Raw genomic sequence first — 21,228 nt, forward strand, 5'->3', positions numbered from 1 at the left:
TCATGTACGGAGGGTTGCTTCAAGTCTGAAATGACGCCACAGTACCGAAAAGTCAATTAAATGCTCAGACTAGCAATTAAAAAAAATGAAGACCTGAAGTTAAATGGATTGATTTATATGTATTATGATCTTCATAAAAACATGCATATGCGTATAAAGTAATAATAATGTATCAAGTACACTAATAAATCAAGTTGATTCAGACTCATGGCAACCCTTTAGGTTAGAACAGAAGTGGTCCTTTGAGTTTCTTTCATCTTTTATAACCAGGGGAGTACACAGATGCAGTTCCCCACTACCACAAATTCTGCAGTCAAGTTTCCCACATTTGGGGAAATCACAGGGGTCAGCACATCCGGAGTGCAATGGATGAGCCTCGCCCTGGGAAATCACCTTGGTCCGTTGAGTTTCTAAGGCTATACATCTTTTGGAGGGGTGACAGCCTCCATGTTCTACCTCAGAAATGCTGATCGGTTCAATCTGCTGACCTGGTAGTAACCGACTCCAACCAACAAGTCGCTGACTCTACTACCATAAGGTAGCATATAGGTTACCTTTCAGAGTAATGGAGTTGTCTTGCAAGATTGGTGTAGTTCTGCCTGAGGCAATGATCGAGAAAGAACGGAATCAACGTGTAAGGCTATCGTTTTGATTTTCACGAGGCCTTTCTAACCACTTTACTACATTGTTCCAGCTGCGAGTTTCTCTGCTCCAGTTGTTCCTTGCTACACTCAGATCACAACCTCTGAAGAGAAAGGGCAACATGTTAGAAAAGAGTGGAGAAAGAGACCAAGTGTTTATAGATTGTCCAGAAGCACAGGCGTGTGTGTCTGTGTTAACCACTGATGCTTACACATTCTGGAAACAAATGCTACTACATCTCAGAATTTGAGAGGGTCTGGTATTTTCCTATTTCAACTTTTAATCACACCTTTTTTGTTTTATTCCATTTCACCATTGACAGTCATAACTACCACCTCATCATTATTCTGCTGCCTGTGTCCTTTCACTTTTGTCTTCCTTTTTAATGTGCTCTGTTTTTACCTCTTTAAAGCCAAATTGTTTTTGCCAATCTTCTAACGTGCTCTAACATTTGAAAAGTATTTTAATGTTTGGGCTTGACTACTGTGTACAAACCATACATCTGCAATCACATAGCCTTGCTCTCAGTCTCCTTGAGAACACAGTTGCTTTTTTTTTAAACAAAGTCTTTCATATAAAAAATAAAAATAAACCAATATCATCAATCATAGGAAACAGATCTGCCTACTTTGCAGCTGTGTGACGAAATTATTATTTCTGTGCAGATCTTTTATTTGCAAGGGAAGAATCCATTTAGACAAACCTGAGAACTATATTTTGCATTTCTCAAGTTAATTTGGTTTCTAGTCGCTGCTTTGAGTATCTTTCCCCTCCCATCCAAATCCCTCCCTGGCCTTAGCTGAGCGGTATCCTACGAGTATGCAAACTCAATGACTGAGTCATTACATTATTTCTGAAAGGCACTGTTGTCATCTAAACTTTGCAATTATCAAATAGAAATTCTATATTGAATTGTGGTAAGAAAAAACCCTGAGAGCCCTATACGGGCCTTCCCTTTTCCCTGTATGGGCCAGGTGGGGCAGGAGGGGTCTAGCAGTTGGTGTTTGAACTTGGGGTTGAAGACCTTGTTAGCTGCCATGGAGCGACCCCATGTGTCCAGAGTAGTTTCTTCATAGGGACTTTAAGGTTGTGATGTTTCAGAAGATGCCCCTGAGAGGATTCAAACCCCAATCACCAGTTCTTGGTTGAGTATTTAACCTGGGTACTTAACCATTTTTTTTTTTTGCCACCTAAAGACTGTTTTAATACAGTCAGATGTCAAAACACACATGTCAATGGACTTTAGAAAAGCTAAATTAGAGGTTATTATCTTTTGGTAAACGCACGAGAGAGAGAGAGAGAGAGAGAGAGAGAGAGAGAGAGAGAGAGAGAGAGAGAGAGAGAGAGAGAAATGAGAAATGAATGTGTTTCCTAATAAGAATACCTTCTGCTAGTCTGACCAGTAAGATCCATACCTTACTCTTCCTCACTGTGTTTGTGCTATGGGAGGCTGACTGGCATAATCAGCTTTCTTGGTTCCACTTATGGTTTGGTTTGAAAAACGCAGAGCTCTGTCATGAGATCAGAGCAAGAGAAGAGAAAAGTGCCAGTTCACTCCCCTGGTAGATCACACAAAGCTGATTTGGTCTATCCTTCGAAAGTAACCTCCTCTATGCTGATCTCTTTTACTCATTTGGACGTGATGATTTTCTCTTGCACCTGTACGCTGAGGGTCGGCAGGAGCGTGTGTATTACAAATGGTGGGGTGGTGGATGCTTGTTGTGTGTTGTTCACCTACATAAGCCCACTTCACTTATAATAGCTTTTTGGAAAATTCACTTCAAATTTTCTGAAGGCAATTCTGTTGGAATCCTGACTGATTCATTGCATCTAAAATTATTTCTAAGAGGCATTAATATAGCTTCTGACCCGTATGAGGCTACACAGTCTCTGGCTGATGTTACTAGAAGACACATTTACCAAATGACCTTTTCTGGAATTGAATTATAAGTACCTATGTGTATCATGTGTATTTAATATAATTAATATGTTCATATATTTGTGTGTAATAGAATCCATATCTATTTTGAAAATACACATACATATGTGTGTGTTTATATAAATCCCAAACCCTCTTTCTGCAGATTTAAAACTATTTGGGTCTAGTGTTTTACCTGATGTGTTAATGTGGCCATTAGAATAGTATGTGTTGTAATCCAATCATATTTGAAGTATAAAACATGCAGATTAGGCATTAAGAAGCAAACACAAAGAAGGTCAGCAGAGATCACCAATAAATGCTAAGAACTCTGTGGAAAGTGAGGCAAGGCTTTCGGCCAGGCACGGGCAGAGAGATTTCTCCCAGAGGCAGTTCCCTGAGGTTGGATAGCGAATCTCCACAACCATGAGGAAATGAATTTCTGTTCTAGAAAATAACCCGCATGCAATATCACGGCTTCTGAGAGAGCAGTACAAAGACACTAAGGCAGAGCTCATTTTGTACTGGTTGGAATGTTTATGAAGGTCACCGAACACAATTTTACAAACAGAAAAATACAAACAAACTTGGTCTTAGGATATACCTTCATAATTGCATGAGTTAATTGTCATATATTGTACTTATTTAAGATATATGCTCAATGGTTTATACTGTCTAGATTTTGAATAGCGAATGTCTACATTGCATCGCAGAACAGTTTTCAGTTCCAGAGTCATAAACCATTCAAAAAGGGCTGTGATATCTAACCTTAAATAAAGGTGGAGATGTGCTCTGGGAAAAATCATGTTAAATGACAAGAAGTGCCTTCAGCAAAGCTGGTATTAAAGGTATATGTGAAAACTCTGAAGAAAATATCCATGCAATGTGTGAATAGAAATAAAGCACCACGTATCAACTAAAGCATGCTATGTAACATGCTAATTTATAAGCATGGACTCTTGAACTGATAAAATATTGTAAGATCACATATAACAGTGGTAAGTGAATTATTTAAGAGTTTAAATGTTTAGATTTCTGAAGATATTTGAAAAATATTTCACATTGGGAAAATAAGTATTAATTTACAATTGGTTCTCTTTCTTTTCGGGTGTAGAAAGATCCTTTCTTTTCACAAACAAAGCTCTCTCAACTGAATGAATAGATCTTTTGCTTTGAGGCCATTCCTCAGCACCACTACACACAAATTTCTGGCTCAACTCTGGGGATTCTCTCTAAGTGACTGACTCCCATGATTTACCACAACCAATTCAGACTACATGTTTTTTTTTACCCTTCGGCTCCAAACTCCTAGGTAGATGGTCACATATTAAAAGGAGCTTTAATTTTTTAACCTAATTTGCAAACAGCTCTTATCTAAAATTCCAAAGTCAGTATTTATAGCCAATTTTGCAATTAAACTTCTGAGAAAGTTATGAGTGTTTACTCCTCATGGACCAAGTTTTCACTAATTATAAAATAAGGTAAACAAAGTATCCCATTCAATTGTCCTTTTGCATACTCATTGCACGTATAACCAGTCTATTAGCTAACAAAATAATATTTTGTTAATATTTTTGTAATTAGTTAAAAAATAATTTGTCAACAAAATAATGCTCGAGTGTTTCCTCTCTTAATTCCAGAGCACCAGCAAAAGATCCACATAGCTATAAATCTGCACCATGGCATGATATTTTTTCAGCCTATTTTAAGAAGTATTCCACTAAAATATTTAAGTATTCTTATCACAGTAAAATGAAATGATAAAAATGCTTTATTCATCATATTTCCATACATATTTCAAGCATATTTAAAGAACACAGGGCTTGAATATTAAATATGTAATGCTTGATGCTGTAACTCAAAGTGGAAATCTCAGTGAATCACAGAATATTTTAGAAATGGCAAGAGATCAAGAGGCAGGGTGTTTGAGTTTTCAGTGTATCTAGCTCTAACAATTTAGCTCTGTTCCCAAGTTTCCATATGCAGGATTAAAACGAGTAACTACAGAAGATGTTCCAGAAGGTGAGAGGATAACCTCTTCATATAAAGAAGCATAAAACACACCAGTTACCTTGCAGCAAACGATCACCTGGGGATCAAGTTACATTCATGGAGATTAAAACATGCCCCAAAGAGTTGGTGTTGATTAGAAAATTATTGGAAATTTTCACTAAAATTAGACACAGCTTCAGAAATGAAAATGCATGATCATAAATTGAGTTTCTGATATTAGAGGGAGTATATTAAAAGCGTCTGAGAACTTCAACAAATTTATTCAAGTCCATATTTAATGTGCTATAATTCATATGCAAGGCAATGACAAGGAGAGGTCATGGGAGAGAAATTATCTTATGAGAATAGTGTGCGCCTCCCCTCTGACCCTTGAACTGAGTGCTATTTATTCGATGGTGAGTCCTAGTGAACAAGATAGAAATGCTTATTTTCAGTTTCTAGATCTGCAAATCTTTCTGAAAACAGACCGCCCACCCATCTTCCAGAGAGTGGCTTTGAGTTGAATCAGAGACTTTTGCTAGTTTCAAACACCTAACCCACTGTACCACCAGAGCTTGTTTCTGATCATTCATGAGCAGAAAATGTTTAAATAAGTGCATATTACAAATCCCATGGAGAATTACTCTCTTGGAAACCCACAGGGGCAATTGTACTCTGTCTGAAAAGGTGCCAGGAGTCAAAATGAACTCAACAGCAGTGTTAATTGTGTTGCTACCACATTTATCTTCTTTATGGAGGAGCACTTACAAAGTTACACAAAACATTCCCAATCTCCTACACACTGAAGGGCACCCTTGCCAATAATTTTCTATGCAATATTCCACAATATGTTGGGGATTGCATCCCACATATTGTGTCTGTTTGAGGGTGATGGTCTTATAAATCAACAATTTATAACATAATCTATCTGCACATTATTAAAGCCTTTAATAAGATGAGCGTAAGTAGAAAATATACATTAGACCAGTAAAGTAGATCTAGCAAAGTAATTACGAGGCATATTGTTTTCATAACTGTGAGTTTCAAAACAATTAAATTTCTTCTAGGGGGATAATGAAGATGGAATAAGACAGCGGACGGAAAGGTCTTAGAAATGTAGTTGCTCTTGATCAGTGCTCATTATGAAGGACTAACAAGTGATATCGTTCTTATTATTCAAATAATTTCTCCTACTTTTGTGCTATTATTCTGAAAACCATCATTCTGTGGGGTGATGAATAAGTGGCTGAAATCTCATCTTCTGCACAGGAAAGGTAGATGGCATTCCTGGCACCTCAATTGCAGCCATTATCTTGCTGGCAGTGGAGGCTTATGTTACTATAAGGCTGACGAGGATTCAGAAGCACCTTCCGTGCAACGGAGACTAAGAAGAAAAATCTGATGACCTTCTTCCCCAAATAAGCAACGAAAACCTTTAAGACCCCAATGCACATGGACTCTCGATGAGCAATACCAACATTAGGATGCATCACCCATGGGTGCAACGTGGGTGTTTTCATATTCAACATATTCAGTAGACATATAATACATATGCATGTCTTGCTAGTGCTCTAAAAGTGAAAGCCCTTAAGGTTTAGGAAGATAAACGAGCACATGGATGTTGACAATAACGTTTGGTAAGCACTCTGAAAGAGGGCATCAAACACCCCAAGACAAAACGGAGGGAAGCCAATCAACTGCTGCAGCCATCAAGGCGCTGTGCACAGGGCAGGTAAGCCCGAGAAGGGCCAGTTCTCTCCCATTGAGTGAAGAGAAGCCATGTGTGAAGATAGGCACTGTGATGAACACAATCTGTTCTCCTAATTTTTCCTTCCTCTTTGCATCTAGAGCCCTGCTATCATTAGATTAATTTTATGAAGAATCCAGTTGCAGTAGAGATCCAGTTCCTGAATAAACATCAGTTACTCATCAGAAGCCTGGGCACAGAAAGAAATTGACTAAAAGGAAAAGACAAAAATAATTTAGGCTACTTGTCCTACTTCCTTCTCTTTTGGAAAAGCCTGCACCTTTTTTTTCTTCTTTTAAATGGCCTGTCTAGTCATAAATACGATAAAGATGATTATAAGAATACAGAGTTATTTTGTTTTAAAGTTAATGCTATTGAGGTCTATTAACAGTAGCATAATTAGAGATAGCTTTGATATGTAGAAGAATGTTGCTAAGATCTTCAGAGAGAAAAATCCACAGAGAAAGTTTCCCTTTCCTCTAACAGAGATTATGCCTTCAACACAACAAAGAGCTGTCACATTGTAAAATCATTTCACACACATGGTTTTCTAAAACACAATTAAAAGATGTTTGATGCTATAGTCAAATGGTTAAAATAAGCCATATTTCTTTAATAGGGTGCAGTTAAATCAAAGAGAAAGTTCATATGTAGAGAATCCTCAATTATATCAAAGTATTTTAAGTTATCAATCACTGACCAGTCAGTTGACATTGAGTTGAATATGACCCATGAAGACTTAAATAAGACTCGTAACAATTTATCTTCCATTAACTTTCTTTTAAAGCAAATAATGTGATGGGAATTTCCTCTAAATATTAAACTAAGTGATTCATAAAATCAAAAACACACAAAATATTTTACTATGAGTTTGAATGATCTCACTGAAATAACAGCTATATAGGGAATGAGTTAAATCAAGAAATATCACAAATTTGTACTTTCATTCAACTTCAAACTCTGAAATGGTCAGCATTTACACCCATAACAACAGATATATATTTATTTTTGCAGGGCTGTTGCCACATTTACATAATATCCTTTTTAAGTTATATGACAGAACTTGACAAAAACCAACTGAAACTGTCTTCATCTCAAAGAAGTTTTGTGACTCTATATAAGGTTTTGGAAACTGTGAATTTGTATAGGAGCAGACAGCCTAGTCGTTTTCCTCCAAGAGGTGACCTTGGGGTTACAGCCCAATGGCTAATCCACTTTGTCACCAAAGAATATACATATTTATATACGCTTTTAAAATGTTAAGGGAAATTGATAAATATTTAAGGGAGATATAAGATGTTAGTAGAATTCTAGTAGTGATCATAAAGCGACAGGATATTTTAAAAAATATTATTACACTTTTAAAAAAAATGTCCTTTTAAAAGGTTCTCTTAGACCCTTCCTGACTGTCCCCTGCCCTTCTAGATCAGGGCATGGTTAGGCTGTTTAACACCATGATCCCATGGACAATCTGTTTTCACAAATTAATATATTCCTAAGTTTTTGTTGTTGCTTTCACTGTTTTATTTATGTGGATGTTTTGAAGTCTATCAATTGAGAAGAAGAAAAATGGTAGAGAGGAGTTTCAACTTAAAACAGATGAATGTTCTCTATTGATTGTATTGGAGTAAGAAGAAATAATCTTGGAAATAGGCTTTTATTCCAACAGAAAATGAAACATATTATGGAAAAACAGATAGAGAAAGATATATGAGAGAAACGCTTCAAAAGGAAAATATTCCATTTTTCCCATTTGTTCCACATTGGATTGCATATTAAATTATTTATTCATATATATTTTCCATTATTCCAGTATAAATGAGAAGTCAAAATTCTAATTTCTTAATTTCTAAATAGAAACTCTCTGATTTATTTGTATGAAGAGGAACCAACACTTATTTTAATATACCTATATAGCTGTAGTATCTAGTAACTATTTCTGTGTGTAATCCAGGGAGTTTTAGCATTCTTTAAATATTCTAATTTCTAATATTTTAAAATTTTGTCTATTAACCTAAATTATTTGTTCCCTTTTTAAGCCTAAACCTCTATTGTTTTGATAAATGGCTTTAGCTCGCTTTCACGTGATTTTAATCTGTCTGTTTACATTGTTCTGAGGCTACGTGACTGCACTCTCAAAGGCATAAAGCCCTGTGTTTGATTTTGTGAGAATAACATTTGTAGAATATTCCACACAATGCGGGGGGAGTTGTGAATCCCATTTATACCACACTCAATATCTATCTGAGTTGGCCAGATCAAATTACCCACAGACGTGTTTGAGGCAGGAGGGTAGAGGGGCAGCTTCTGTGAGTCTCACAGATCTATACAAAACATTTGCTAGAGCCTCAAGGAGAAAAAAAGGCAGTAAGATGCAAAGGTAAACATTCTGCTTTAAAGTGATAGGGACACATGGCCTTCTACAGCACAAACCTTTCCAGAGATGGTATAGATCATCTGCATTCTGTTTTGTGTTGCCTGTGAATAGGATGTGTGGTGAAAGAAAGTACTTGAAATTCAGTTTCAATATCACGGTGGCTGAAAAGCTGTGCTTCTTAGTAAATCCACCCGAAAACACTGACATTTTCAGAGTGCATCTGATACATTTCAATAATTAATTCTTAAGTCAAGAAAAAGTCAAGAAATCAGATGAAGTAGCACAGTAGGCTGAAAATTGCCAGTAGGAAGGGGAAAAAATGCAATAGACAGAAACTTTTCAAGCTGAAAAGAGGTCAGTGGGATACCACTGGGAACAGGGATGAAGCTTCAGGGGTTTCTGTTATTATTATTTACATAAACCACCTAGAGAGGAATGTGAGAAGCTCAGCCCATAACTTTGCTGAAATTGGTAGATTGAGAAAAAAGAAAAATGCAGTCACATAGGAGAAAGAACTAAGTCAATGAAGTCCTTGTGCAATAAGCAGATGGAAGGAATAAGTTTGAATGAAAATAGATTGTTTTGAAAAGAAACACACAGCAGGAGGATGGTGCTGGAGAGGAACCGAGAGATGCTCTAAGGAGCCTCCGTCAGGACGTACACACGCGGTTCTTTCTATGGAAACCATATTAGATAAGGGAAAGAAAACAGGGGTTCCCACGGAAACCAAATGATTAGTTTGATTTTTTTAATGTTGCTAGAATGCATGAGACAGATCATGATTGCTATTGAGGGAAATGAAAAATATGCCAAACAATGATTTTCACAAAAATATTCTTTCTCCTGATTCCTAAGGTAACAATTTTTTGTCTGCTTCAAATTGATTGCCCACCAAAAAAGACAACAAGAAACAGGACAAGTGTAAATTTTCAACATAAGTCAATGACAGTTAATAATAAAATACCTATTCATATGTACTTTTATAGGACAGATACCTGATGACTAAAGGGTCTGACCTATGTAAAATATGTTTTTTCATGGTTTTCCGGCACAAGGTCTTAGGAAAGAATAATTTTTGGAGAATGTTTCATAATTTCCTTCTTCCTTTAAAAGCAATTCACCCATTGAATACAAATATATATTTCTAAAAACAAATGCCTACAGCATCGTATAGGATAAAGCCACTAGATAACATTATTTTAATGATGAGCTATTCTATATTCAAAGCTTCTAACTGAGAAACTTCAATAACAATATACTTGTTTTAAAACTATTCAGTGTGAGCTGTATTGTTAATCTGATAAGAGGAAATAAAAGATACTTCTATATAATGTTTTAAATCTATAGTTGTTAGATTAACGCTTGATCTGTTAAAGGTGGCCATGTTACTGGAGAAGATATACTAGGGTCTTTTAAAATTCCGTGGGAAATTTCCATTATCTTCTCTTTTTTTAACTTTCACTATCTTCTAATTCTACTTCTTCCACAAATGATTTTGAAGGCTCCTCATATAACTGGTATTCCTCAAAAATTCCTAAGGTGGTAATCAGGGTGTAAAAATAAGTATTTTGGAGTTATATCCACTACATGATATACTTTCATTCAAATGGCAATTTTTTAATTGTTTTTGTGTGCTACAAATTTTTTAAGGAAAGTCCTTTATATGTACGTTAGTTTCAATTTTATTTTTCTAAGTATGCAGCAACATACATTTGATTATAAATCTAGTGTGAACTACATGGGAATATCATAGATAGAGATTTTTTCTATACGTGAGATATTTTATTTAGAAATCAAATAACAAGTCACACCTTTTTCCTAAAGAAAAATAAACCCATTAAGACTGAACAAGTGACTTTGTATCAATGTCCTTTCTAATCATATAGAAAACTTTAACCAATATAAACAGGGAAGTGACTGGCTGAGATGGTATCTCCTCATGTCAAGCAGGAGAATAGATCTACCTGTCTTAGATGCCCAGATGAAATAATTGATGCATTCAACTCCTTTTGAACCTGGGGTTCTATTAAATCCTATAATCAGGCCTGAGCAAAGCTCACAACATGGTAAAATTAAACCAAAATAAGTGATACCAAGTATTTCAAACCAAAATAATAATAATAAAACCAATTGAAGTTGATTCTGACTCCGATGCCCAGTGGAAGAGAGCAGACATCTCATAGGACTTTCAAGACTGAACTCTTTATGAAATCAGGGAGCCAAATCTTTTTCTCTGATAGTTTTGAACCACTGACACTTTAGTTAAAAGTCAAATGCTTTAAACCCAGCAATACCAAGACTCCTCTAGTAACTCCTCTTGGTAACGATTTGAAAGACAATTGGGAATATACAAATCTACCTTTTTTGGATTTAAGGACACTTTCTGGTGGCGTCAGGGAATCTCCTATAGAGATTCCCTACCTCCAAATACTGATACAGTTTTATTATGATAAGAATAAATTTAATGGAGTTAAGTTTGGGGATCTATTTGGAAAAAGATGAAGGAAAATCCTGTCCTGGAAAAAATCACTAATACCAGTTTGAATTTTTCTGGGAAAAACAACAAGGCAAGGTAAGTATACAGCCAAGCTCTGAATGTAGAGAACAAAGTGAATATTGAGGAGGGGTATATTAATATCAGATGTGAAGGATTAATCAGAACCAGAAAATCTCAGAGGTGCTATAGAGGGGCCAAAAAAAAGTTGATTCCATATGCCTTAAAGTGAGTTGTGCAGATAGATATCAGCCTAAGGGGGAGAGGGGGAAAAGGAAAAAAATTGATAAAAGGGAGCCAGGAGATGTAGATGCTTAAATGTAAATATCGACTACACCATTTTAGTGATTTGAACAGCCCATGCAGTGTGGTCGTAATCGGCTCTACTGATATAAGAAAGGATGACTAGCATCTTGCATTCCTCATATTTTCTATCCGTAGCATCAAAAGAAAACCTAACATAAGAAAGCAGCATAACAGGTGATAACATAGATGCCAAATCAAAACACCGATGAAAGGTTCTCAGATGATAATAAACAGGAAGCACGGTCACTGTCATAACGACATGACACTACTATAAAATAAACGCCACCAGTATATGTGACGTTTATTTAAGTATATAAGAGAGGCGGGCAGCTCTCGGGAAAGCTCTCTCTCTGCTAACTCTGGCTGAAGGACATTACCCCTTGTCAGTAACTGCAAGCCTGGCATTCCTTGAAGCGATCCATGTTTCTGCGAGGCAATTTCCCCCGGGGCTAGAGTATTCTCAGTGTAGGTGCCCAGGTCCAAAACCATACTCTGTTCCCAGCTTTTCTTTGTTGGTTGTCCCAAGCTCCCTTCTTTTCTGCTCACTTCTTTCTCCTTTCATCTCTTGAAAAGTGCAAGGTGAAGAAGGCCTTGTTCCAGAGAAAACTCTTCACATCCCAGAGGGGCTGTGAGGCGAGGGGCATTGTATTCCATCCAAATCTCTATTCCACTGGGAGGCTGATCACATCAGACCACTTCATGGAGAACACTGATTTAATTACTAGATTGTCAAAGTACATCACCATGTAACTGGTAAGCCAGTAAGAATCTTAGTTCAGTCAAGTTGAAAATGGGTTTGGAGGACATCAACCATGGATGAGGTCAGATATTGGCCATATAAACCTAAATTGTAGTCACTTAAACAAACTTTGGGAATCAGTATTGAAAAGGGCGAGTCATTTGAACATCATCCTGTTAGAAAGTGTTCATTGTTTCCAGTCTATTCGTGAGCTGACGGTATTGAAGAGGATGTGCAAGTTGCACTGAAGATACTGGTGAAAACCTGTGCCTGCAGGAATTGACAGAATAGAAATTGATCTGTGTCTACAAATGGATGAGATGCTGTAAGAACTCACTCATCTATGCCAGGGAATGTGGAAGATAAATCTGGTTTTGTTTAACCAGGTTAAACTAAATGGAAGAATTATTTATTTGTGTCCATCCAGAGAAAGGTAATCAATGTTCCTGAAAACAGCAGTCAAGAAATCATTAAAAGCATCACATCAGACAAAACTCTTGTGAAACATTTCTGAAACATTAAAAAGTGAAGATGTTATTGTGAAGATTAAGGTGGCTCTGACCCAAGACATGGGATTTTTAATTGCCTGGTATGCATGCAAAAGTTGTAACATGCATGAGGAATACTAAAGAAGAATTAATGCATTTAAAGTATGGGATCGGTAAATTATATTCACTATATCCTGAACTGATAGACAAATAAACAAATCTGTATTGAAAGAAGTACAGCCAGATGCTCCTTAGAAGAGACAATAGACAGACTTCATCTCATATTTTTTGGACATATTATCTGGAGCAACTGGACATTGAGGAAAGGTATCATGTTTGCACTTGCAGGATCATTAGGAAGACTATTCAATCAGATGGACTGATACATTGGATGCAATAAGCGGCTCATATAAAGCAATCATTGCGAGACTGGTCAAGAACTGAGCACTGTTTCTTTGTGCTGTACCTATGGCCACTATCAGTCAGAACTAATTTGGTGGCACCTAACATCAGCAACAATATACTGAATTGTTGGACCAAACCAAAAATCTGAGTGCCATTGAGTTAATTCCAACTCATATTTCTTTTGTGGAAAGGCTGGTGGTGGCTTTGAACCCCTGAAATCACCCACCAACATTACTAGAACTATTGGACTGATGCTATTAAAGTTCTCAGTGGGATCAGGCCTTCAAGTAGGATATGCAAGCAATCAGTTTATCTACTGAATTTCTAAACCATCCTTATGGGCAACACAAGTAGAAATAGCAAATTAGTTCTGAAGACATGAAAATGCTACACAATTTGTGTATTTAGTGCCTCAGAAAATTAAATGTTGCCACATTGGTCATTTTTTCCAACGAGATTCACCAAATGTGTCATTTATAGCAATGACCTTGATATCAATTGCATTTGGGCATGCTATAACATCTAATACTATTTCTGACAAGTTTATTTCCAAGGTATAACTAGCTGTTTAAGTGAAATCCACTTGGAAGGATGAGAATGAAATGTTTTCATCTTAAATCAAGGATCTAGTCTGCCATTTGCATATGACTTTCAATAACATAAAAAATAATAAGAATAATGATTTTGAATCCAGACTGAGTTGTCACATGCCTCAAGATTTGATCACAAGAACTTTGATTCTCTGACACTCCATTTATTTTTTTAAGTTATCAACAATAAATTATGTCACCTATACTGCTCAATATCTTTTACTAAGATTTGTTATTTAAATTTGATAACTTTCTAGTATATTTTCACCAATAACTATTATTAGAAATAGCTGTATATACATTGATATGTAAAATAAAATATTTTATTTCATTTTACAATAAGACCACTTTCAGACAGTGTTCCTATAATGAATGCAACTGTATTTATATGTATTTTCGATATTTTTTGTCACCCTATTCATTTCCCAGTCACTTTATTATTTTCTCTTAAATTACTTTTTTGCTCTCTCCAATTACTTGTCCAAGTTAATTTTGGATGTCATTTATATCTGTACAAACCACCAATGAAGCTGACTGTGCTACGCGATTTTAAAAGGACTCCCCAGCACGGACTATGTGTCCGTCTATATAGATCTGACCAGTACTAAGAAGGGGCCCTCTTGGTGCAAACTGAAAGATCAGCAGTTTAAACGCACCAGCGTGGAATTGCAATGGAACAGTTCGATTCTGTCCTGTAGCGTTATTGATTAGAATAAGTTAGAATTGATTAGATAGCAATTAACACAGTTTAAGAGTATAGTAATACTATTATTAATATGTTAAAGCTCTATGCCTATACTCAACTGAAAACGCCTTTTGGAAATATTCCTGATTAGATCACATTTTCTTTGAATGCAATGAAGAACTACATAAAAGGAAAATCCTTATGATTCTCAAAGATGGGTTGTGGTATGACATTGTTACTTGTTAAATTTAAACAATAGGAATCTATAAACTAGTGATACAACCTTCCATTCCATATGCCAATAGGTAATCAGTGTTCTACACTGAATAATATAGAGTATATGGTGATATTCACAGTGCTTAGAGAAATTACTTTGCTAAGTAATATATGGCTTATAATTAGTTCATTTTAAACCATGGATGCTTTTATATATGTTAAATTATTATTTTTATTATTAGATATACAGTATTAATACTTTGACTGACACTTGGTATACAGAATCAATAAAGATTTTAGAAATGAATGCAAAACAAAAATATGAAGAAACTAATATGTCATTTGTCCTAATTCCAGTTTCTAGATTTTGAAATACATTGAAATTTATTGGAAATTACATATTTCAGTTTGTATCTTACTAAACCATAAATATATTCTTTCTTTTCAGATAACCTCTGAAAATAACTAGGCTTTTATAGAATTTAGGTCCTTTCAATATGTCTATAAAAAGAAGGGGTGGGAGAAAAGGAAAAGGAGATTAATGAATAATGATGAGTATAGTAAAAATAGCAAAAACACTCATTAAGGACTTCTGTTTCTGTAATATATATGTGGAGTCTAATTATCATGCTGAAATAACCTTTGGATCCACTTGGCCGTGCCCTCTTTTGCATCAGGTGCATCAAATATCACTTGAATGGGAACAGAACCCCAAGGCATTTGTAAATACTCAAATTCCCATAAACACTTGCAAAGGATTTTAAATCTATTTTGTATTCAACATATATTTCAAACCAATAAGAATAACCATGTGCTCAAACTTATAAGAAATTATTTCATACTTTCTTTACCTGTGGGTAAATTCCAAATCTATAATATGTCACATTTCAGATTGCATAGAAGGATCTATCACTGACTTGAGAATTTTCCCTTGTACGTACAGATATTAATTATATATATATATATTTATATATATATATATATATATTTCTGCCATTGAAATTTGCTATCACACAGTAGCTACACATTACATTATGAACATATCTTACTGGAATTCTTAAACTCTGGTCAAGTAGTCAAGAGTTTTGAGAATCTTTCCCCAAACTATTTATGGTGAAGGTGAAAGATTGCTACTTCATTTGCTTTTAGCTAGTGGTTCAAGCCAAAGAGTAAATGGGCCTTACGTCTAGACGGAACATGTTCAGTAAGTGAACAGAACACCCACCAAAGATTGATCCCAGTTTACAGAAATCAGTGGAAAGGAATGTTGTATTAACAGGTGATTTTGCTTAGGAAAAAACCTGTCATGAGTTCAGTTTATGAACTTCTTGAAACTTATGCCTCATATATTATACCTGCTTTAAAATCACTAAGAGACATACTAATGACTTTAAGTTAATAATCAAAATGAGAAGTAACAAATTGCCATATTCAAAGTCAAATCATTTAGAATATACAATTTACATGTGCAGTATTTCTATGACTTTTATGGTATTTGACAAGTTTTAAAATGTAAAGTCCTGCCAAACTATCAAAACATATAACATCTGATGTCTTAAAGGCTTGAAGATAAACAAGAGGCCATCTAGCTCAGAAGCAACAAAGCCCACATGGAAGAAGCACACCAGCCTGTGTGACCACCAAGCTGTCCAAGGGATCAGGTTTCAAGCATCAAAGAACAAAAGAACCATATCATTGTAAATGAGGATGAGTGCAGAGTGGAGACTCAAAGCCCACCAGTAGGCAACTTGACACCCCCTTACTGAAGGGTTGTGGGGAGGAGATGAGCCAGTCAGGGTGCAGGATAGCAAAGGTGAAACATATAATTTTCCTCTAGTTCTTAAAGTCATCCTCCCCCACATTATCATGATCCCAATTCTACCTCACAAATCTGGTTAGACCAGAGGATATACACTGGTACAGATAGCAACTGGAAACACAGGGAATCCAGGACAGATGACTCCTTCAGGACCAGTGGTGAGAGTGGCGATTCCTGGAGGGTGGAGGGAATGTGGGGTAGAAAGGGGGAACCGATTACAAGAATCTACATATAGCCTCCTCCCTGGGGGATGGACAGCAGAGAAAAGGGCAGGGGGAGACGTCGGACAGTGTAACATATAACAAAATAATAATAATTTATGAATTATGAAGGCTTCATGAGGGAGGGGGGAGTGGGAAGAAGGGGAAAACAAGGAGCCATTATTAAGGGCTCAAGTGGAAGGCAAATATTTTGAGAATGATGATGGCAACAAACGCACATATGTGCTTGGCACAATGAATGTATGTATAGATTGAGATAAGAATTATATCAGCGCCCAATAAAATGATTTTTAAATGTCTCTTAACATTATTCAATTAGGAAATCTTAGGATTATTTCAATTTTGAGAAAAATTCACTTTGATAAGGAGGTATTTTTAGGGTAAGAAGTATTATCTATTTTTTGTCCCTAGAACAGCAACTTACAATTTTTATTTCCTTTCTTGTCTATCTCATGTTGCAACATAGACATTCCTTTCCGTGGGCCTAACAGATAGACAAGTTCAATGGCATTAGCCACAGGCTCCATGATAACCCTGAGACCAAAAGAACTACACAATGTTTTTGTAAAAAGATCAATGAAGAAGACCCTGGATAGAATGGTAGAAAAATATGGAACAAAATGCGAAACCATGAAAAAGACCAGTGGCTTCTTGTTTGATAGAAACTAGTAGGACCACTGAGACTACAGCCCTTGGTCATACTTCTAGCCTAAAACTACACTCACCCGCATCGCTCAAATTTCAACAGAACCAGAGACTGGACTACAAGGTGAATTATACCACCTGGGAAGTGCACATTATTTATAACAAGCTCAAACAGATGGCTTTTGCCCAGGGATGAAACTCTGAGAAAGGGAGATTTAGAAAATAAGGAAGGATAGCTCTGGTAACAGAGGGAGGAAGGCTGACGATTGCTGTTACACTGAGGGGGTTGCCATCAGTGCCGGGAAGCTAGCTCTTTATGAATTGCTGAGTGGAACACTCAGTGTGCTTTGGATTTTCATTTAAATCACAATATTTTATTTTTATTTTTAAGGAATGTCATCCTAGGTTTCTGCCTTTGTGCTACAGTTTTCATGACAATGAAAAGAGATATTAATAACAAAGTAAATTAGATATTCTACAAATATTCGCTAGAATTTAAGTGAGTCTGAGTGGTGCAGAAGTTATGCTCTTGGACTTAGCTGCAACCTGAAACGCTAGCAGTTCAAAACCATCTCTTCTGCAGTAGTAACAATCGGCAATCTGTTTACATCAACACGATAGGGCAGGTCAATTCCATCCTATAGCTTCACATGGAGTATGAATTAATTTGACCTCGCGAGCTTATTTTTTAATGGCATTTATGTGACTAATGTGTAAGGTTGTTTGCTCCTTTTTCTGCCTTAATATTTGAACCAATTCTTCAAGCATTTTCTATTTCTCAAATATGTGCATTTCTCTTTAATGTTACTACCAATCTCCTTCCAAAAGAAAAATCAAATTTACTGCCATCACGTTGATTTTGACTTATAGAAATCCTGGAAGACATAGTAGAGCTACTGCCCATAATTCTTGACAGAAGCCTCATTTCCTTCTTTGGAGCAGCTGCTGGATTCAAACTGCTGACTTTGTGCTTAGCAGTCTGATATATAACCTACTACACCACCAGTGCCTTTCCAATTCCTCTAAATTAAAAACAACAACCTTGATGGCGAGTGAGCACTCGCTCACAGTGACCCCCACTGTGGGGTTCAGAGACTGTAAACATTTACTGCTATAGAAAGTCCAGTCTGTCTCTCCTGGAGCTGCAGGTAATTTCAAACAGTGGACCATGTGGATTGCTGCCCAACTCATAACCACTACACCAGCTCTGGGGTGTCATTAGCAATCCCTCGAGGTTACCATCATTTCCCTGGATTACAGTTGTTCATTCTCATTTGTTTTCCATGAGCAGGCAGTGATCTCTCCCAAAGTATAAACCTGTTCAATATCCCACCACTCCCACCCCGATGCTTTTTTAAAAGCTTTCAATTGCTTCACTTTCTTCTTTGAATCAAAACAAAAACAAATTAGCAGAACCTTCAAGGCTACCAGGTTTAGCTATTCACTGATTTTAATCCTGGATCAACTGATATATCCACGGAAGCTACATTGGCTTTTGTCCTTTGCTGATGGTCCTTTGGCTTAGGGAAAGTCTCTTCTCTCCACCTAGCAATTTCTGAGGAGCATTTCAGCTCTCAGCCTATCACCTCTACAGGAAGTCATGTCCATCACTTTCTTTTACTTAGGAAAATGAATTCTTAATAGTGCCAACATTTTTCACAGTAGAAAATTTATATTTTGTCATGTAAGTGACTAATGTCTGTTTTATACTGAATGACTGTTAGCAAGGTCCCCATCGATTTCACATTTGGAAAAGCCCAAGGGTAAATGGTCAGTTGTCATCTATCTTGACTCACCAAGAAGATTTATTTCAGGTAGTTGTTCATTTCTCTTTAAATATCATCTTTTCCCCTTCTTTCTCAACACTTGGAGATCATCATCCAATATCTTTAAGGGTTGATTGGCCCAAAACATAATCCTTAATTTTTTGTTTTCTTTTCTAACAATGCCTTTGATGGACTCATACAACCTAAAGATTTTATAGACTATTCATAAAATAACCATTTCCAGATGCTTTAGCTGCAGTCTAGAGTTTTCTCCTGCATTTCACAGTAATATAACCAGCTTCTACTAGACATCTTCCCTTGATATCTAGTAGGTTGCTTCCATTTCCCATGTTCAAAATTGAGTTCCCAGTATTTACCTTGTTGTTCTCCCCAAATTTCTTAATCATATAAATGTAACTTAGTTTTTTAAGCTTTTCAATGGCGAAACAAACACAAAAACTAGGAATCATCCTATACTCTTCTTTCCTTTCTATTAGGACCTACTGATTGTTAGCAAAGACTACTGCATGTATCTTTAAAAAAGAAGGTGGGGAAAGCAGTTTCAGATCACTTACCAACCCATTGCCACTATCTAGCATGGCTCATCTGGCACTTAAGAGTCTTGAAAAAATCCTAACAGTTTTCTTTGCATTCTCTTATCAACCTAGCAAGCAAACGATCTAGTTAGAATTAAATGAGCCATGTTACTTTTCTGTTCAAAGCATCCTATGGCTCTCCATTCTACTTAAAAGAAAATGCTTTGAATGATAAGGGCAAAGAATGTACAGATGTGCTTTATACAATTGATGTATGTATATGTATGCATTGTGATGCGTTGTTTGAGCCCCTAATAAAATGTTATAAAAAAGGGAAAAAAATAAACAGTAGTTTAGCTTGGAAAAAAAAAAAAGAAGAAAGCAACAACCCTCTCTCTATCTGGATCCCATTTCCTCTATTGTCTTCTCTTTTATGGACCGTCCCAGATACATATATTTCCGGACTCACAGAATATTGACTGTGCCCTGAATAATCCAGGGCCCTACTGTTTCAGGACCTTTGCAGTTACTGAACTCTCTTTTTGGAATGATTCATATAACCACATAGATTATTGTCCACTTAAATTCCCACTTCAGTGGGATTTCCCTCTATGGTTTGTCCATATATCAAAATGGAAGGAACCCCGATGGCACAACATTTAAGGATCAAGCCAGTGGTGAAAGAGTGATGATTGTCATCCACAGGGTTTCGGTGGGTGGGTTTTAGAACCTGATCCCCAGGCCGGTCGACCTTGACCATCTTGATCTATAGGCACCGGTAAAACATGTTCAGCATCATAGAAAAACATGTTATCAAAATTGTCCTTCCATGAGTTAGCTAGTACTGATATTTCTATCCTCATCAATAGGAACACTGAAGAAAAAGTAATTAGCAAAGCAGATACTAGAGCCCAGCATTTAAATAAAACACATGGTTTATTTTTTGCATATAATATCAAGCATCTATTTCACTAGAACAATCATTAAGTCAGTTTATTTGAAATATAAAATATTCCTTTTTTTGGTGTAATGTAACTGTTGACCATTTAGCATTCACTTTGAAAAAAGGCCCTAATGTCTAACAAACTTATATGCTGATCACTGTGCTTCTTCTTATTTTAGATATATTTTAGAAGTCTGTAAGAAGCCACCAACCTTGGGATTTTAATTACAGACTTTCTAAACCACCACACAGTGACTATAAAATAAATATACCGATTCTATTTGCATAATAGAATGACATGAACTACATGAATGAATCGAGTCCCAGAAGGTCTTGCCTTTTGGATAAGATGTGTTTTGACAGAATAAAAAAATATTTTAATGATTTATTTATGGAAAAAATGGGGATATAAACTTAAAGTGTGAATGCTCACACTAATTTCTAATTATGATACTTACACTGTCCTCTCTTGTTTTAGTAGCAAGTGACTTGTGTTTATCCAAATGTCCACAGTCAAGCTCATTCCTGTATTTGCATTGCAAGACAAATGAAGACACTAGGGAAAAATGCAGCTACACTAAATCAAGTGAAAAATAATACTCTCTCAGACTTGCAAATATAATATCTAAAGAAGGCTCCATATGACCCAGACTGGATTGAATTGTGCAACATGAAGCAGGGAGCTTACACCACAGCAAG

At 36.2% G+C, this 21,228-nt stretch overlaps 1 pseudogene; it reads right to left on the reverse strand.

Moving 5' to 3' along the window:
• Positions 1-267: 267 nt before the first annotated feature.
• LOC142441796 (U1 spliceosomal RNA) lies at positions 268-410 on the reverse strand (annotated as a pseudogene).
• Positions 411-21,228: the final 20,818 nt, after the last annotated feature.

The sequence above is a fragment of the Tenrec ecaudatus genome, chromosome 2, assembly GCF_050624435.1.
Source record: "Tenrec ecaudatus isolate mTenEca1 chromosome 2, mTenEca1.hap1, whole genome shotgun sequence".
Lineage (NCBI taxonomy): Eukaryota > Metazoa > Chordata > Mammalia > Afrosoricida > Tenrecidae > Tenrec > Tenrec ecaudatus.